Raw genomic sequence first — 17,917 nt, 5'->3', positions numbered from 1 at the left:
TTTAATTATATTATCTTTTTTTCCTCTAAATGATCTAAATCGGCCCGGAATAGTTCTGAGCGCCCGGAGTCCAGACGCCCGGAATAACTCTGACACCCAAACCACTTTGGTTTGGGTTGGGGCACACAGAGGCGCCCTTGTTCGAAGGTGGTCCAGGTGCCCGAAGCGCGCGAGGCACCCCTGTTCGAAGGTGGTCCGGGTGCCCGAACCTGTTCAAGCACCCAGACCAAATAAAATATTATCTTTTGCCCGTTGCGTAACCGTTTGTGAGGAGATAAGATTTGCCATGTTAAGGGTGCCTGGAGAGGGTTCGAGTGCCCGAACCGTGCCACGTCAGCAAACCCATTTTCGACCAGTGAGCTATAAATATAACCTTGGTCTTCTCCTTTTCGAATAACACATTCTATACTTCAAGTTCTATTCAGTTCTTCACTTTCGAGCTTCATTTTCATGTACGAGGCTTTTTTTCGCCTCCGACATTTTGTTCAAGAAGGATATTTTCTAATTGAGTCTACTTTCCTTGGAGTAGCAATCCTCTGATTGCCAACCAAATAAAAACTTACTTGTCTCTTACTTATCTTGATTATATTATTTTGCTTAATTAAGTGTGTAATTATGTTAAAGCCGATTGAGTTGAGAAAGATATTGTTTTTATTATGCAGGGCAATTCACCCCCTTTTGCTAGCCATAAGGGACCAACAAGTGGTATGAGAGCCAGGTCACCTCAGAAGGACTAACCGTCGATCGAAGCAAAGACGATGGCTAGAACAAGCATCCACCCGCCAAAGTTTGAAGGAGATTTCACACACTGAAAGAAAAAAAATGGAGGTATATTTTAAAACTGATTTTGATATATTTTTAATTTTGAAAAATGGTTTTGCAGTACCTACCAACAACAATGACAAGTTGAAAAAAAGAAGAACACTGGATGAAGAAGGAACAAGCTAAATTTGTGACAAATGGAAAAGCATAATTCCATCTGCTAAGCGCGTTGTCACCACAAGAAGTAAACCGAATCGGAGTCTACGAGGTTGCAAAAGACCTCTGGGAAAAATTCCTAGAGCTTCACGAAGGATCATCTAAAGCCAAGCTCGCAAGGAGAGATCTACTTCAAAACCAACTAACAAATCTGCGACTAAAGGAAAGTGAAACCGTTTTTAACTGCACACCAAACTAAAGGAGCTAGTTACCGAACTCACGAATCTTAGAGAAAAGGTAACCAACCAAGATTTGCTAAGGCATGCGCTTAAAGCTTTCCCTAGAACACCCGAATGGTCAACCCTACTAGATGCATATTACATCTCTAGGGACCTGGAGGTAAGTAATTTAGATAAATTATTTTCTACATTTGAAATATATGAAAGTAGATGTGCAGATTTAAGGAGTCCAAACAGAATATAGTCTTAAAGGAAAAAAATGGATGAACTAGAATCTGAAACTTCTCTCGACGATGATGAAACTACATTTATGATAAGGAAGTTTAAAAAATTCTTTAAAGCTAATAAATTCAATCAAGTGCAGGTCAAAAGAAGAAAAAGGAGAGTGAGATGTTATCACTGCAATGAAGAAGGGCACATTAAAGACAACTGCCCAAAATAGAAGAACAAAGATAATGACAAGGACAAGGAAAAGGACAAAAGACTAACCCTGAAGAAGTACAAGAACCTAAAAGCAACATGGGATGAAACGTTAGAGTTAGAAATTGAAGCCTATGCCAAACTTGCGTTGATGGCAAGTCACTAAGACAATGAAGAAGCAAGCTCATCTGAGATGAGCATCGAGAGCATCGATGAAGGAGAAACAATGTTAGAAGAAAGGAGTGTTAGGGTTGAAATGTGCTAGAGGGGGAGGGGGGGTGAATAGCTCGTCGTTGCTTGCCTCTTGGTGTTGATATGTAGCGGAAAGAACAAGAAACAAAAATACAATGCTAACACAAGGATTTACTTGGTATCCACCTCAAAAAGAGGTGACTAATCCAAGGATCCACACGCGACGCACTCTCCACTAAAAAAACACTCCTTTCGGTAACTACCAAAGGCAGAGAAGCCTTGTATAACCCCACACAACAAATACAACTCACACAAGAAGAAAATACAAAAGATATAAATAAAGAGCTTCTTGTTGCTTGTTGTTGCCTCTTGAATCTTGGAAGTGTGGCTACACTTGTCCCCAAGAGCCTTCAAGATCTGGCTGTGAGAGTGGAGAAATCCCTAAAATGGTCGTTGTGATCGCGCGGAGAAGGAAGCCGAAAAAGTACGGAGAAAATCGCTTGCCAATGGCTATAACCTGCGCAATGGTCAAATCCCAATCGATTGAATGACTTTCAATCGATTGAGGAGGCTTTGAATCGATCGATCGATCGATTCAGAGCGCCTCCGTGCTCTCTAGAAAGTGCCTGAATCGATTGTCCGATCGATTCAGCCTCTATCGCGTGATTTCCAGCATCCCAATCGATCGACTGATCGATTGGAGGTTTCAATCAATCAACTAATCGATTCAGAAGCTCACTGTTCGCTCATAAACTCTCCCAATCGATTAGGAAAGTTTTGATCGATTAGCCAATCGATCATGAAGGTTTCTGCACAAAATCATGTCATCTAATCAATTGGCTAATCGATTGAACCCCCCCAATTGATTGGCCAATCGATTGACAAGCATAAAATTGTGTAGAGCTTGAAACAAGCTTCGTTTCACATCCAAGATCACCTCATTCTGGTATCCGAGTCAAATGTTATGGTCTTCGGAAGTTTACTACGCCCGAACTTCCTAGTTCCATGTCAACTCCCTATTGGACTTACGACCGCTAAGTGTTCGGTCAACTTTAGATCCATCAAGGCTTTCTGTCACGCCCTGGAGGAGTCCCTGTCCGAAGAAAGTTTGGCAGCATCTCCCCTGTACGGTGGACAATCTGAAACTTTCTACATCACTATATACCTCAGCCACAAGCGGTTGGAATAATAACAATAATAAACAAACAATAACACAGACATCCACGTAGTTTATATCAATTTCAGCCTCTGGCTGACACAACAATGCAGTTTAATAGTAAACAAACTGAATAGTGATAAGCAGACTCAAAAACAACCCTACTTAACTACACCCATAAGGCTCAAAACATATTGCTACTCCACTACACTCATAAAGCTCAAATCTGACGATAAGATCAACTTACCTCTTCTGCCGTCTAGGCAGGTATATAGTAAAACATATCGAATAAAAATCCATTGACAAGTACAATCCATACAAGCTCCAAGTATTAAAACAAATCAAGTCTAAACATGGTCAAATAAAGAAGAAAACCAAAAGATCAATAATGCCCTCGTGGTCTGAAGGGGACTAGCGACTGGAACTCTCTCCTGACAGCATCAACCTGAAATAGCAACGGAGGAGGGTGTAAGTCCAACACTCAGCGGGTATCAACTGATATGCATAATAAAGAAGATAATAGGCAACACTAATCATGCGTACAGTCTCCTGATACAAGAAGGATAAATGCAACTGAAATAAAACAGGAGAAAACTGTACTAACCATGACCAAGGTATAACTACAACAGGGTCGTCAGACCGAGAGTGTCATAATCCTGTATGCATGTCAATCATATGCATCCATATAAATGCAGCAAGTAAATGCAGCAAACACAAGCAATAAATGCATCATGCATATGATGCCAATGACATGATCACCCCTGACGCCAGTCAGCCATCTCACACACAATGGTGAGTCCGAGTGGGTAGGGTTGTGACAACCGTGCACTCTGACATCACTACCCCTGATGAGTGACCGAGTGGATGGGATGCTGTCGGAGTACACACATACTCCTACCCCAAATCATAAATGGGGGAGCGCAATGCTCTCATCTCCCGGTACACGATGACGGGGAGGAATTTCTGCCGGCTACCACGCTGCGTCACACTACCCATGAGCGGACCAACGGAGCCAAACAGAGTCCAACCGCCTGACGGCTACCACGCTGCTACACTAAACCAGCGGAGCCAAACAGAGCAGAATTGTTTGCCGGCTACCACGCTGAGTCACCAGACCAACGGAGCCAAATAGCAGAACTGTCACACATCTGTCTGATCTACCACTAACCCATGAGTGGTGGTGTGAACGGATACATGTAACTGGCAATGTGCTCAACAATAATGGAGCAGACTATCGCACAGCATGCAATCATGCGAATGATGCATGATACTAAGCATGGCAAAATACTGAGCAGCATAACAATAATCTATATACTTGTAAAATGTGTACCATCGGGAAGTGAAACAAATCAAAGTACACAGACCAGATAAGGTATCAAAAACCCTAGGTCCTGAACATGATAAATAACAAGGTTGTGTCACTACCTCTATAAATAGGCGTAATCAGATATATACTAACATGATGTGCATAAAAACAAACAAACAAGCATGCAATAGATCGGGTAGTGATCAACCGAAGCAAATGAGAAACATAATCATTGCTATATGTTAAAAACATTATTATGTATATCAAAAGACATAAGTCAAAGTACCCGCCTCCAATATAGATCGAGCTAAACGACCTCTGTGTCGAAGTGCTCGTCCCGCATCAAGTCCTGTGTCACCAATGTTTAGTTTAGCTAATTCTATCATGCATTAATTAGCTAAACTAAATCCTAATCAAGCTAAGAAATTCCAAATTGGGTCCTCTACATAATCCTATTAACCATGAAATCCACAGTTATACTCACAACAATGCATTTATCTCAATCCAAAACTCACCCAATTTAGCCCTAATTCAACTCATATATCAAATCCATACTCTTACCTCAAGTTCACAGCTGTGATCACTGATCCAACGCCAAGAGATGGTCGCTGCTGGAATTAGAACAAGCAACTTCACTGCCCCTGATGATGCTGGAACTAAGTGAGTCAGACCAAGAACACCATAGCAACAATCATATACCCGATTCACCAATTAGGGAAGCAGTCTTACCTCTATGCCTTGAGGTCCAGATTGACGTAGGCGATCTAGGACTGAGGTCTGTCAATGGCGCGGCAGCAACTCACGAAGAGGGAGAAGCTCGGCAGTAAAGAACTAAGGCAAAGACGCTGTGAGGAGGACTCAAACCTCCGGTGGCTTGCGATCGACCGCGACGGCTATGGCGTCGGAAGTGGGGCGTCGGCTGAAGAGAGTGAGGACTTAGGGCACGGCGGTCGAGGGTAGCCGGCGCTATCCCGTGGGGTGGCGACACTCTACAGAGGAAGAAGGCGTCAGCGGCGCGGCTCAGATCTAGGGCACAGGCGACGGCTCGAGTAAGAGGAGGAGAGGCCGACGCTAGGGCTGAGGAAATCTCGGCTTGACCAGCGCTGCTCGGGTGGTTGGCGATCGGAGAAGATGCTAGGGCACATAGGTGGTGGCAGCCGTTGCTAGGGCAGAAGGGAGGCAGCGTCGGTCGGCGGTGGCTCGGCACCTAGGGCACATCGGCTGGTCGCGAGAGATGAGGGAGGAAGGAGGGTTCGGCTTGGGAAGGAGAAGAGAAGCAAAATGAAGTGGCCGAGTGATTTGTACTCGGGTGGGGGAGAAACCGTTGGCGCCGGTTAGGGCACATGGCGTTGGCACGCGCGGGGGAAGGAAGGAACGGCGAGGAAGAGGAAATAAGAAGAAAAAAAAAAGAAAAAGAAAAGGAAAAGGAAAAAGAAATAAAACTTTTCCTCATTAAAACAGGGTAGCCTAAACAGGCTTTTCCGGGCCCCAATTTTATCCCCGTTACCTCGTCCATACGAGCTCTGAAAAATTCCCGAAAAATTTCCAAAAATTTCGGAAAATTCCCTTATTAATATTCACCTATTTTTGATATTTTACATTCTCCCCCACTAATAAAAATTTGGTCCCCAAATTTCGTTATCTCCCATCAGCAAATACTAACAACAGGTAAAGAGTACAAAATACTGAACGGTAAATTAAATCACGTACCTCAAGTGAAAAGATGGGGGTATCGAGCTCATATCAAAAATAGATTGTCAAATAACTAAATCAGTTCATGGGTCAATTCAACACTAATTACATCAACTCAAACTAGAAAATGCCAACCCACATAATATCATATGTATAAATGTGTATGACCCAAAAGAAAAAGTCAAAATTCAAGAACATCAAGACACTCTCATTTTTATCCTCAAAAATATCAGCCCACATAATATCAGATGAATAAGTCTCTACTCCCCATGAGAGCAAGTTAGCATTCAAAACATCAAATCATTACTTATCCACATAGTCCAATATCAGAAGAAGCAAATATCAATTTTTATCATCCTGTTAACTAACCACAACTAACCAAATTTATTAAAATATCATAGGCACACTCAACCGTAAACTCTCTAGCACCCCATTTATAATTTGATCACCAACTATAATCCTTGATCTCTATTAAGGTCAATCATGCTCAATGGCTAACCCATCACATGTAATATGTGTTACAACAACCAGACAGGTACTAAATAAAGAATGCTAATACATGCCATAAACTATAAAATTAAACATCATACCTATATGCCGTCTGGAGATGTTCCATCACTGTCCAGTCCCCAACTTCTGACCTCAAAATTCCGAACATGAAAATCACCAGAAATCCATATAAATCCGAAACGGAAGTCCAAAACATATACATAATGGAAAATCCGTGCAATCCAAAATAACTACCCAGTTTGACTCGTAAACTTGGGCTAACCCAAAAATCCAGAATACCAAAAGCAGGTAACATAACCTGCTCTGATACCAATAAATTGGTATCAAATAAATCTCGAAAATCCGTAACACGAAAATCAAACAAAGATCGCCAAACCTTGGTGCTCTGATACCAAATAAATTCGTATCAGGTTATCCCAAATATCCAAAATACGAAAACAAAGATCGTAAAACTGTGCTTTGATACCAAATAAATTGGTATCAGATAAATCTCAAAAATCCAGAACACATAGAAAGTATCGTATAACTTGGCTCTGATACCACTAAATTATCACGCCCCGGGGGAGTCCTTGTCCGAAGAAATTTCGGCAGCATCTCCCCTGTACGGCGGACAATTTGAAACTTTCTACATCACCATATACCTCAGCCACAAGCGGCTGGAATAATAACAATAATAAACAAATAATAACACATACATCCACGCAGTTTATATCAATTTCAGCCTCTGGCTGACACAACAACGCAGTTTAATAGTAAACAAACTTAACAGTGATAAGGAAACTCGAAAACAACCCTACTCAACTACACCCATAAAGCTCAAAACATATTCCTACTCCGCTACACTCATAAAGCTCAAATTCGACGATAAGATCAACTTACCTCTTCTGCCGTCTAGGCAGGTATATAGTAAAGCATATCGAATAAAAATCCATCGACAAGTACAATCCATACAAGCTCCAAGTATCAAAACAAATCAAGTCTAAACATGGTCCAATAAAGAAGAAAACCAAAAGATCAATAATGCCCTCGTGGTCTGCAGGGGACTAGCGACTGGAACCCTCTCCTGACAGCATCAACCTGAAATAGCAACAGAGGAGGGTGTGAGTCCAACACTCAGCGGGTATCAACTGATATGCATAATAAAGAAGATAACAGGCAACACTAATCATGCGTACAGTCTCCTGATACAAGAAGGCTAAATGCAACTGAAACAAAACAGGAGAAAACTGTACTAACCAGGACCAAGGTATAAGTAAAATAGGGTCGTCAGACCGAGAGTGTCATAATCCTGTATGCATGTCAATCATATGCATCCATATAAATGCAGCAAGTAAATGCAGCAAACACAAGCAATAAATGCATCATGCATATGATGCCAATGACATGGTCACCCCAACCATCTCACACACAATGGTGAGTATGAGTGGGTAGGGCTGTGACAACCGTGCACTCTGACATCACTACCCTTGATGAGTGATCGAGTGGACGGGATGCTGTCGGAGTACACACATACTCCTATCCCAAATCATAAATGGGGGAGCGCAATGCTCTCATCTCCCGGTACACGATGACAGGGAGGAATCTCTGCCGGCTACCACGCTGCGTCACACTACCCATAAGCGAACCAACGGAGCCAAACAGAGTCTAACCGCCTGCCGGCTACCACGCTGCTACACTAAACCAACGGAGCCAAACAGAGCAAAACTGTCTACGGGCTACCAGGCTGAGTCACCAGACCAACGGAGCCAAACAGCAGAACTATCACACACCTGTCTGATCTACCACTAACCCATGAGTGGTGGTGTGTACGGATACATGTAACTGGCGATGTGCTCGACAATAATGGAGCAGACTATCGCACAGCATGCAATCATGCTAATGATGCATGATACTAAGCATGACAAAATACTAAGCAGCATAGCAATAATCCATATACATGTAAAATGTGTACCATCGGGAAGTGAATCAAATCAAAGTACACAGACCAGATAAGGTATCAAAAACCCTAGGTCCTGAACATGATAAATAACAAGGTTGTATCACTACCTCTATAAATAGGCATAATCAGATATATACTAACATGATGTGCATAAAAACAAACAAACAAACATGCAATAGATCGGGTAGTGATCAACCGAAGCAAATGAGAAACATAATCATTGCTATATGTTAAAAACATTATTATGCATATCAAAAGACATAAGTCAAAGTACCCGCTTCCGATATCGATCGAGCTAAACGACCTCTGTGTCGAAGTGCTCGTCTCGCGTCAAGTCCTGTGTCACCAATGTTTAGTTTAGCTAATTCTATCATGCATTAATTAGCCAAACTAAATCCTAATCAAGCTAAGAAATTCCAAATTGGGTCAACTCTACATAATCCTATTAACCATGAAATCCACAGTTATACTCACAACAATGCATTTACCTCAATCCAAAACTCACCCAATTTAGCCCTAATTCAACTCATATATCAAATCCATACTCTTACCTCGAGTTCACAGCTGTGATCACTAATCCAACGCCAAGAGATGGTCGCTGCTGGAATTAGAACAAGCAACTTCACTGCCCCTGATGATGCTGGAACTACGTGTAACACCCACGAATTTCTTAAGCTAAGTATGTGAAGATTTTCTCTTAGAATAAAAGAAGATAAGATATAACCAAAAATATATAAAAGAAAAGGAATTGGTCAAGGATTGAACCTTGAACCTTCTTAAGCTAAGGATTATGGAATTACCACTAGACCATCATAAGTTATTGTTGAATAGAGAATGGAAATTTTAGATAAAGATAAAAGTATGATTAAGAGAAGGAAGCAAGAAAACATCAAGTAGCTTTCTTCCTCCTTCTCTTGATTAATAAGCAAGACAAGTTGTTTTTTCCTTCCTCACTCTTTTTCCATTTTCGTGGAGATACAAGAGAGAATGAGAGGAGAGGAACTAAGGGGATGAATGAAGACATTTTCTTCATCATTAAGAGAATAAAGGTGAGTTAAGAAGAAGGGAAAGCAAAGTTTCTTTTTGCTTCTTACTCCCACCTAGCTTAAGAGGAAAAACAAAGAAGGGATTTTATTTTTCTTCCCTTTTTCTCACCATTGCCGTGACCTAGAGCATCCCCTCTCCCCTTTCCGAAAATCCAACTAAGGTTTTCTCCCTAAGAAAACCAAACCACAAGAAGGAATCCTCAAGATATACCTCTCCCAAGCAAGAGAAGCAAAAAGGAGCACTAGAGGGAGAAGCTCTCTTCTTCCTCTTCATAAAGGGTATCTTCTATTAGGGAAAAGACCAAGCAAGAGGATGTGAGTATCCCCTCACCTGTGGTACAAGTTGTTATATGATTTTGTTTGAGTTTAGATGGATTAACAACCTAGGGTTTCTTTTGGGAACTTTCAGCCATGACACTTGTAAGGCTTATGGAAGCTCAAAACCAAAACCAACATGCTTAAGTTTTTTTTTTTCTCATGATATGCTATGAATATGACCTTGATATTTTATGCTTGTATGTGGCTTGGAGTTAGGTAATACCCTACCTTAGGGTTCGGCCATGAAGAGACTTAAAACCCTAGGGAAGCTCAAGTCAAAAACTAACATGCTTATGATCTCTTCTTGTTGGTTGCTACTCAGAAAACCTAGAGGTTCCACTGTACAAAAATTTTTGTACAAAGGTCTGAACCTTTTCCTAGCTACCATGTGTTCTTTTAAATTAAATTTTGGATCGCCTGCGGAACTTAACACGTTTGATCCAAAACTTAATCTATTTGTTCTTTTAGGTTTTGACTTGGATCTCCTGCGGAACTTAACACGTTTGTTCCAAATCACCTAAGTTATTAATTCCATTAAATATTAATTTCCAAAATTGGTTCCCAGTACTGACGTGGCGAGGCACATGGCCTTCTTGGATATGGGAGCAACCACCACCGACTAGACAAAACCTTTTAAGGAAAGCTAATATTTAATTTCCTAAAATAACTTTAGGTCAACCGAAAAGAACAATCAAATCACAAGGAAAAGAAAAACAAAAGAACACTATATCGAAAATAAATTCGAAACACTAGAATCATATGCCTCTTGTATTTAGTATTATTTCCAAAAATAACTAGTATGATGCGGAAAGAAAAATTACTAGTTATACCTTTTAGAAAGACCTCTTGATCTTCTACCGTATTCCTCTTCTAACCTCGGACGTTGTGTGGGCAACGATCTTCCAAGATGAGAACCACCTAGGCACCTTCTTCCTTCTTCCTTCAAGTTTCGGCCAAGCACAAGAACTTCCAAAGGATGAAGAATTTTCCACCAACCAAGCTCCAAGGGATGCATGCTTTCTCTCCTTCTTCTCCTTCCTTGATCCGGCCACATCCTCCAAGCTCCAAGAGATGATAGATTTCGGCCACAACAAGAGGAGAGAAGAGAAAGGGAAGGGCCAGCCACCACACTAAGGAAAAGAGGGAGAAAAATAGAATAGAGTCCTTAGCCTTGAAGCCTCCTTTACCCTCTCTTTTATAATCCTTGGTCTTGGCAAATAAGGAAAATTTAATAAAAACTTCCTTAATTCTTTTGCCATTGAAAAGGAAAATTTATTTAATTAAAACAATTTTCTCTTTTCAAATTACAATGACCGGCCATAACAAATAAAATCTCCAAGCAAATAAAATTTTAAACACCAATTAAAACTTCCTTATTTGCTTCTGGAAATTTATAAAAATTTCTCCAATAATTTTTATCCCTTCATGATTGGTTTATAAAAAGGAAATTTAATAAATTAAAATCTTTCTTTTAAACATGTGGATAAAAAGAAAGTTATCTCTATAAATTAAAATCTCTTTTAATCTACAAATAAGGAAAGATATCAAATCTTTTCTTAATCTTTTGTAGAAACTTATAAAAGAGAATATTTAATTTTAAACTCTCTTTTAAATCATGAACATGATTAAAAAGGAAAGTTTTCTTAAAATTTAAAATCCTCCTTTAATCAACAAATAAGGAAAGATTTCAAATTTTAAACTCTCTTTTAAACATGTAGATGATTTACAAATAAGGAAAGTTTTTACCAAAAAATTAAAACCATCCTTTTAAACTAAAAATAAGGAAAGAGATTAATCTCTTTTTTAATCTTTTGTAGAAAGCTATAAAAGGAAATTTTTAATTTTTAAACTCTCTTTTAAAATCATGATATCCACATAAGAAATAATTTTAATAAAAATCCTTTTTAATATTCTAGTGGCCGACCACCTAAGCTTGGGACCCAAGCTTTGGCCGGCCACCTACATGGCTCATCCACTTGGTCTTGGCCGGCCCTAGTTTGGGTTCCAAGCTAGCTTGGCCGGCCCCATTGGATGGGTAAGAAGGTGGGTATGCGGTGGGTATAAATCTCTATATACTAGAGGCTACGATAGGGACCGAGAGGAGGAATTGGTTTTGGTCTCCCGATAAAATTAAGCATCCCATGCTCGCCCCGAACACACAACTTAATTTTATCAATAATAATTCATTCCACTAGAGAACTATTATTGAACTACCACACCAATCCCAAATTATATTTTGGGCTCCTTCTTATCATGAGTGTGTTAGTCTCCCTGTGTTTAAGATAACAAATGTCCACTAATTAAGTAAGTTACTGACAACTCACTTAATTAATATCTAGCTCCAAGAGTAGTACCACTCAACTTCATCATCATGTCGGACTAAGTCCACCTGCAGGGTTTAACATGACAATCCTTATGAGCTCCTCTTGGGGACATTCTCAACCTAGATTACTAGGACACAGTTTCCTTCTATAATCAACAACACACACTATAAGTGATATCATTTCCCAACTTATCGGGCTTATTGATTCATCGAACTAAAACTCACCCATTGATAAATTAAAGAAATAAATATCAAATATATGTGCTTGTTATTATATTAAGATTAAGAGCACACACTTCCATAATAACTGAGGTCTTTGTTCCTTTATAAAGTCAGTATAAAAGAAACGACCTCTAATGGTCCTACTCAATACACTCTTAGTGTACTAGTGTAATTATATAGTTAAGATAAACTAACACCTAATTACACTACGACCTTCCAATGGTTTGTTCCTTTCCATCATGGTCGTGAGCTATTGTTTATAATTTATAAGGTACTGATAACATGATCTTCTGTGTGTGACACCACACACCATGTTATCTACAATATAAATTAATTGAACAACTACATTTATCACAAATGTAGACATTTGACCAATTTGATTCTTATTTCTAGATAAATGTTTTATACCAAAAGCTAGGCTTTTAGTATACATTTAACAATCTCCCACTTATACTAAAAGACTAAGCTGCCATATCTGCTGCCATACATCTAATTCCCATGCCTTTCAAAAAGCACTTGCCTTAAGGACCTTAGGTTATCATTTGATGCAATCTAGGCGGCAACAACTTCTCCTCGTTATACAATTTCTCGTATTGGGTAGTACTTGCACTCTATTGTGTTTACTTGCCTTATAGACTCATGGTTTCTTCGAGTTTGCTACTGCACCATTGTTATTACAATAAATTGTAATAATCTTTGGACAAGCTAGAAATCATATCTAAGTCTATCTTGAGGTTATTAAGTCATTCAGCTTTTATGGCTACCTCAGAGGCTTGCCATATACTCAGCTTCTATGGTGGAGTCCAAAAAAACACCTATGCTTATCACTCTTCCATAGTTATGACTTTTCCTCCTAAAGTAAACACAAAACCCCGAGGTTGACTTACTATTGTCCCTATCCGATTGGAAATCAAAATCCGTGCAACCCACGGGGACCAAATTAACTGCCTTGTAAGCTAGCATATAATCTTATGTGCCTCTAAGGTACTTCAATATATGCTTTACTGCAGTCCAATGTCCTTGTTAAGGGTTACTTTGATATCTGCTAACTATGCCCTTGGCAAAATAGATTTTTGATCTCGTGCATAGCATACATTAGGCTTCCGATAGCCGAAGCATAAAGATCTGCCTTCATTTCCTCTATCTCCTTTGATGCCTTCAAAGACATTTCTTTAGATAAAGCTACTCCAAGCCCAAAAGGTAAGAAACCTTTCTTGGAGTTCTGCATGCTTAAAACGAGCAAGGATTTTTTTTCCGATATATGAAGCTTGGGATAATTAAAATATTCTTTTCTTGCGATCCTTTATTACTTTGATCCCAATAATATATTCATTCTCCCAAGTCCTTCATATCGAATTGTTTGGACAACCATACCCTTACTTCTGACAACATTTTGATATTGTTTCCAACTATCAAAAATATTATCTACGTATAGTACAAGAAATATCACCATGTTTCCATCACACCTTTTGTATACACAAGACTTATCCGGTTACTAAATAAATCCATAGGTCAGGATTCCTTTGATAAACCGAATGTTCCAAGACCTTGAAGCTTTGCCTCAGTCCATAGACTGATTGAGCTTGCACACAAAATGCTCTTAGCCCTTTGCAATGAACCCTTCTGGTTGTTTTGTATGGATGCTTTCTTCAAGACTTCCATTAAGGAATGCTGTCTTAACATCCACTTGCTAAAGAATCTGGATAGACTTAAGAATGACTACCAGTGAAAAAGTTTCCTTTTTCATCAAGTCTTGCTTTGAAAGTTTCTACCTTCCTGTCTATCCATCTTTTCCTATTGTAGACATATTTTCACCTAATGGCTTTTACACCATCTGATGGTTCTACAAGCTTCCAGATTTGATTAGAATACTTATATTCTAATTCTGTATTCATTGCTCTTTGCCAAGATGCTGCATCTTTATTTTGGAGTGCTTCATCATATTTCTGGGATCAGACTCATGTTCATTTGGGATCAAGTCTAAAAACTTTCCCAAAACATAAATCCTTTTGGTTGTTTGACAACCCTCCCACTATGATGATGTACTGTCTATAATTGTGTATCAATTGTGATACGTGTTGCAGTTTCTTGCGATATTTCATCTTGTACAGTTGGTACTAGATTAGACATGTCCTTTATAATTTCTTAAAGAACAAATTTACTTATGGGCTTGTGGTTTATTACATAGTCCTTTTCTAAAAATCGATCACTGATGCTAACAATGACCTTCTGATTTTTAAGACTATAAACCTACTTTCATTTCTCTAGGATAACTTACAAACAAGTGAATTCCTGTCCAACTTATCATTGTCTCTCTTCAGCATATGTGCTGGACTACCCGAATCCGAATATGCTTCAAAATAGGCTTATGCTTATTTAGCAATTCTATATGAGTAGAGAGTTCTGACTTTGGAAGGTACTATGTTCACTTCCGTTTCCAGAGTATATCCTTAAAATGAATTTGGTAATTTTCCAAATAGCTCATCATCAATCTACTTATTTCCATAAGAGACCTATACCTTCCTTTTTCTACACCATTCTGTAGGGGTGTACCAGGTGCAGTTAGTTGGGATTGAATCCCTACTTTTGATAAGTGACTCCTAAATTCTCCCAAGAGGTACTTGCCACTACGATCTCACCGTAGTGTCTTAATACTTTTACTTTGACGTTTCTCCGCATCAGCCTTGTACTCTTTGAACTAATCAAAGCACTTAGTTTTGTGACACATTAAGTAAATGTATTTGTATCTTGAATAGTTGTCTATGAAATATTCGATACTACCTCTTGTCTGGATAGTCATAGGATCACACAAATCAGAATGAAACAATTCCAACATATCTTTGGCTCCACACCCCTTAGACTTAAAAGCGTCTTGGTTATTTTTCCTTCCAAGTAAGACTCACAGGTTGGAAAGATTTCCACTACTAATGAACTCAAAAGTTCATCAGTTACCAATGAATCCTACTTAAGTTAATATAACCTAGCTTTAGATGCCAAAGATATAATTGGTTCATTCTGTAGGGGTTCTCGTTACTAAGCCTCCTCCTGTGGTCATTGATCCTGGATTTTCCATGACACCCTTCTTCGATTTTCCTCAGAGCAGTTTATATGCTCCTCCTCCTCCTCCAACTAGTGACTTCTTTACCCGTCTGTGAGATGATATTTTCAGTCGCTTTGACTCCTTCGAAACAAAAATGGATGATCAGTACAGCTCTCTTCAGGGACAAGTTGCTGATCTTCGTCATGAGATGTTGGAGCGTACTGATGCCTTACAGAAGGAGCAGCAGAGGATTTTTGATTATCTGAGAGATGATGAGGACGAGGATGAGTGATTTAAGGATTTATCTTTTGTGACTTATTGTATCTACTACTTAACTTGAATTATGACTATGCTTAATCTTCAGTGTTTTTCAGTCTTTAGTAGTTTTTGATAAATTTTGTAGAATAGGTTCTCTGTTTTTGAAAATTACTACGTAGTTTATTTTTCAAAATTATTTTTGTAAAAATTCCCATTTCAAATTTTTGTTTCAAAAATACTTTGAAACTATTTTCCATTTTATGGAATAGCCTAGGTCTTACCCTAGAATTGCATGATCCTATAGTTTTAGGAGCCAGCATCTCACAAGCACAGTAGGATCCCTTGTTTAATAACTTAGAATGGGTGAGATGCTTAGGTCCTAGCCCTAGATTTCAGATGCTTATGTCAGTGCATCGCTATAAATCTGGGCTTTAAATAAAAATATTGATCAATTTGAGTTGACTAGTAAGTAAAACCTTGCTAGTTATACAAAGCTCAAATTGACCAACCTGAGTCAACTTGCTACTATCTTGTGATAGCTAGTCTTGGACAAAGGTTGGACATTTCATCATAAGGACCTTCTTCCTTAGTTTACCAAACCATGCTTGGACTTTTAGGATAAATATCAATTTTAGGGGGAGTTATCTTCAAAATAGTTTTATAAACTTTTTTATTGTTTCAAACACGTTTTCAAAATTTTTCACTTAGTCTATTTATTTTCAAAATTGTTTTCTCTAACATCTTTTTCAAAAAAAAACATTAATTTCAAGATTGATTTTTTTAAAAATTCTTTTCAAATTATAAATCTTTTTATCTTTAAACTCTTTTGATCACTTAGTAATATTATGGTTTTGAAACTTAGACAAATTTGATATCATTTCAAAACTTAGTATATTTTTGAATAGTTAGTTTTCCTTTACTAAAAGTTTTACTTCTCTTTACTTGTTCCTCATTTTCAAAATGTTAGACTTTCTTATGTTCTATGTTTAGTTTTTTGACTTCCCCTAATTTTGATGTGTGTCAAAGGGGGAGAGATAGTGAATTCAGGGGGAGATGATTATTTCAGGGGGAGAAATAAGAATTGAAATTGCTTGTTTATTTACTAGTTGCATATGTTTAACTTAACTTTGAAACTTGGTTGCCAAACATCAAAAAGGGGGAGATTGTTGGTGCAAGTTGCACCAGAATCAAACCTGAGTTTTGATGTTGTCAAAGGTTCCAAGTTAAGTCTTGTTGTGATCTAACAAGTTGATTGAGTGTGCAGGATGTCTACTCAACTGGAAAAGTCCTAGCTGGAAGTTAGGCAGAAAAGTCTTAGCAGATCGTGGAACCCAGGTGCAAGTCCAAGCAGGTCAAGGGGACCCAATGCTTGGCGGTGTGATCGAGAAGTCTGGAGGACTGAAGATCAAAAGAAAAGTCCTGGGGAGCCGATCAAGGCTGAGTGAAAAGACCAAACTGGATCTGGAGGATCAAAGTTTGGCAGGTAGGTTGAGGTAAGCAAACTGGAGGAGCGACAGTGAGGTCGGGTTCCCAGAGGGAACAACCTTAGGTCGCTGATCCAACTGAAGAAACCGGGAAGGTTTCAAAGTTGAGATCAAGACAGTTCTACTGTCTTTTATATTACTCTTGCATTATAATATTATTGTGCTAACCTTTATGTTGCAGGATGTTTTTGTTCTAACACTGTTTTACAGGTCAGGCTTGATTGGTCGACCGAACCAGAGGAGCGGTCGACCGAAACAGAAGTTATCAAAGCAGTGTTTCAGATCAGACCAAAACAGAGTGAGGGCGATCAAAGCTTGATCGGTCGACCGAACAATAAAATCGATCGACCAAACCTTGGTGACTCAGCACAACCAGTACATCAGACACGATCAACAAGAAAAGGAAAGAAGGGCTGATCGGTCGACAGAACAAGAGGATCGGTCGACCGATCCAATCAACATTAAACACGCATTAATTCAAGATTCTAGCAGACTTCGACGAACAAGGTAAAAGCTTGTTCGGTCGACCGATAAAAGGGTTCGGTCGACCGAACCATTGAAGGCCAGTTAATGCAGAATTTACGAGCCAACGTCAGACTCCAGCTGTGGGTGATCGAAGCTGGTTCGGTTGACCGAACAGAGGGATCGGTCGACCGAACCTCAGTGCACCTATAAATTGAGGCTCGAGGTCAGAGGCCAACAACAACTTTTCTGATCACAAGTTACTGCTCTGCAAGCGACTCATCTTCATCAGTACATCAAGCTGCGTCATTCGAAAGCACCGACCTACGCTAAATCTTCGATTCATTTGTCAGTATATATATTTTGTTTTCACTTAATTGCAAATAAGATAG

This window comes from Zingiber officinale, chromosome 6B (genome assembly GCF_018446385.1).
Source record: "Zingiber officinale cultivar Zhangliang chromosome 6B, Zo_v1.1, whole genome shotgun sequence".
NCBI classification, from domain to species: domain Eukaryota; kingdom Viridiplantae; phylum Streptophyta; class Magnoliopsida; order Zingiberales; family Zingiberaceae; genus Zingiber; species Zingiber officinale.
The sequence above is the reverse complement of the archived record's forward strand: the minus strand, read 5'-3'. Positions refer to the sequence as shown.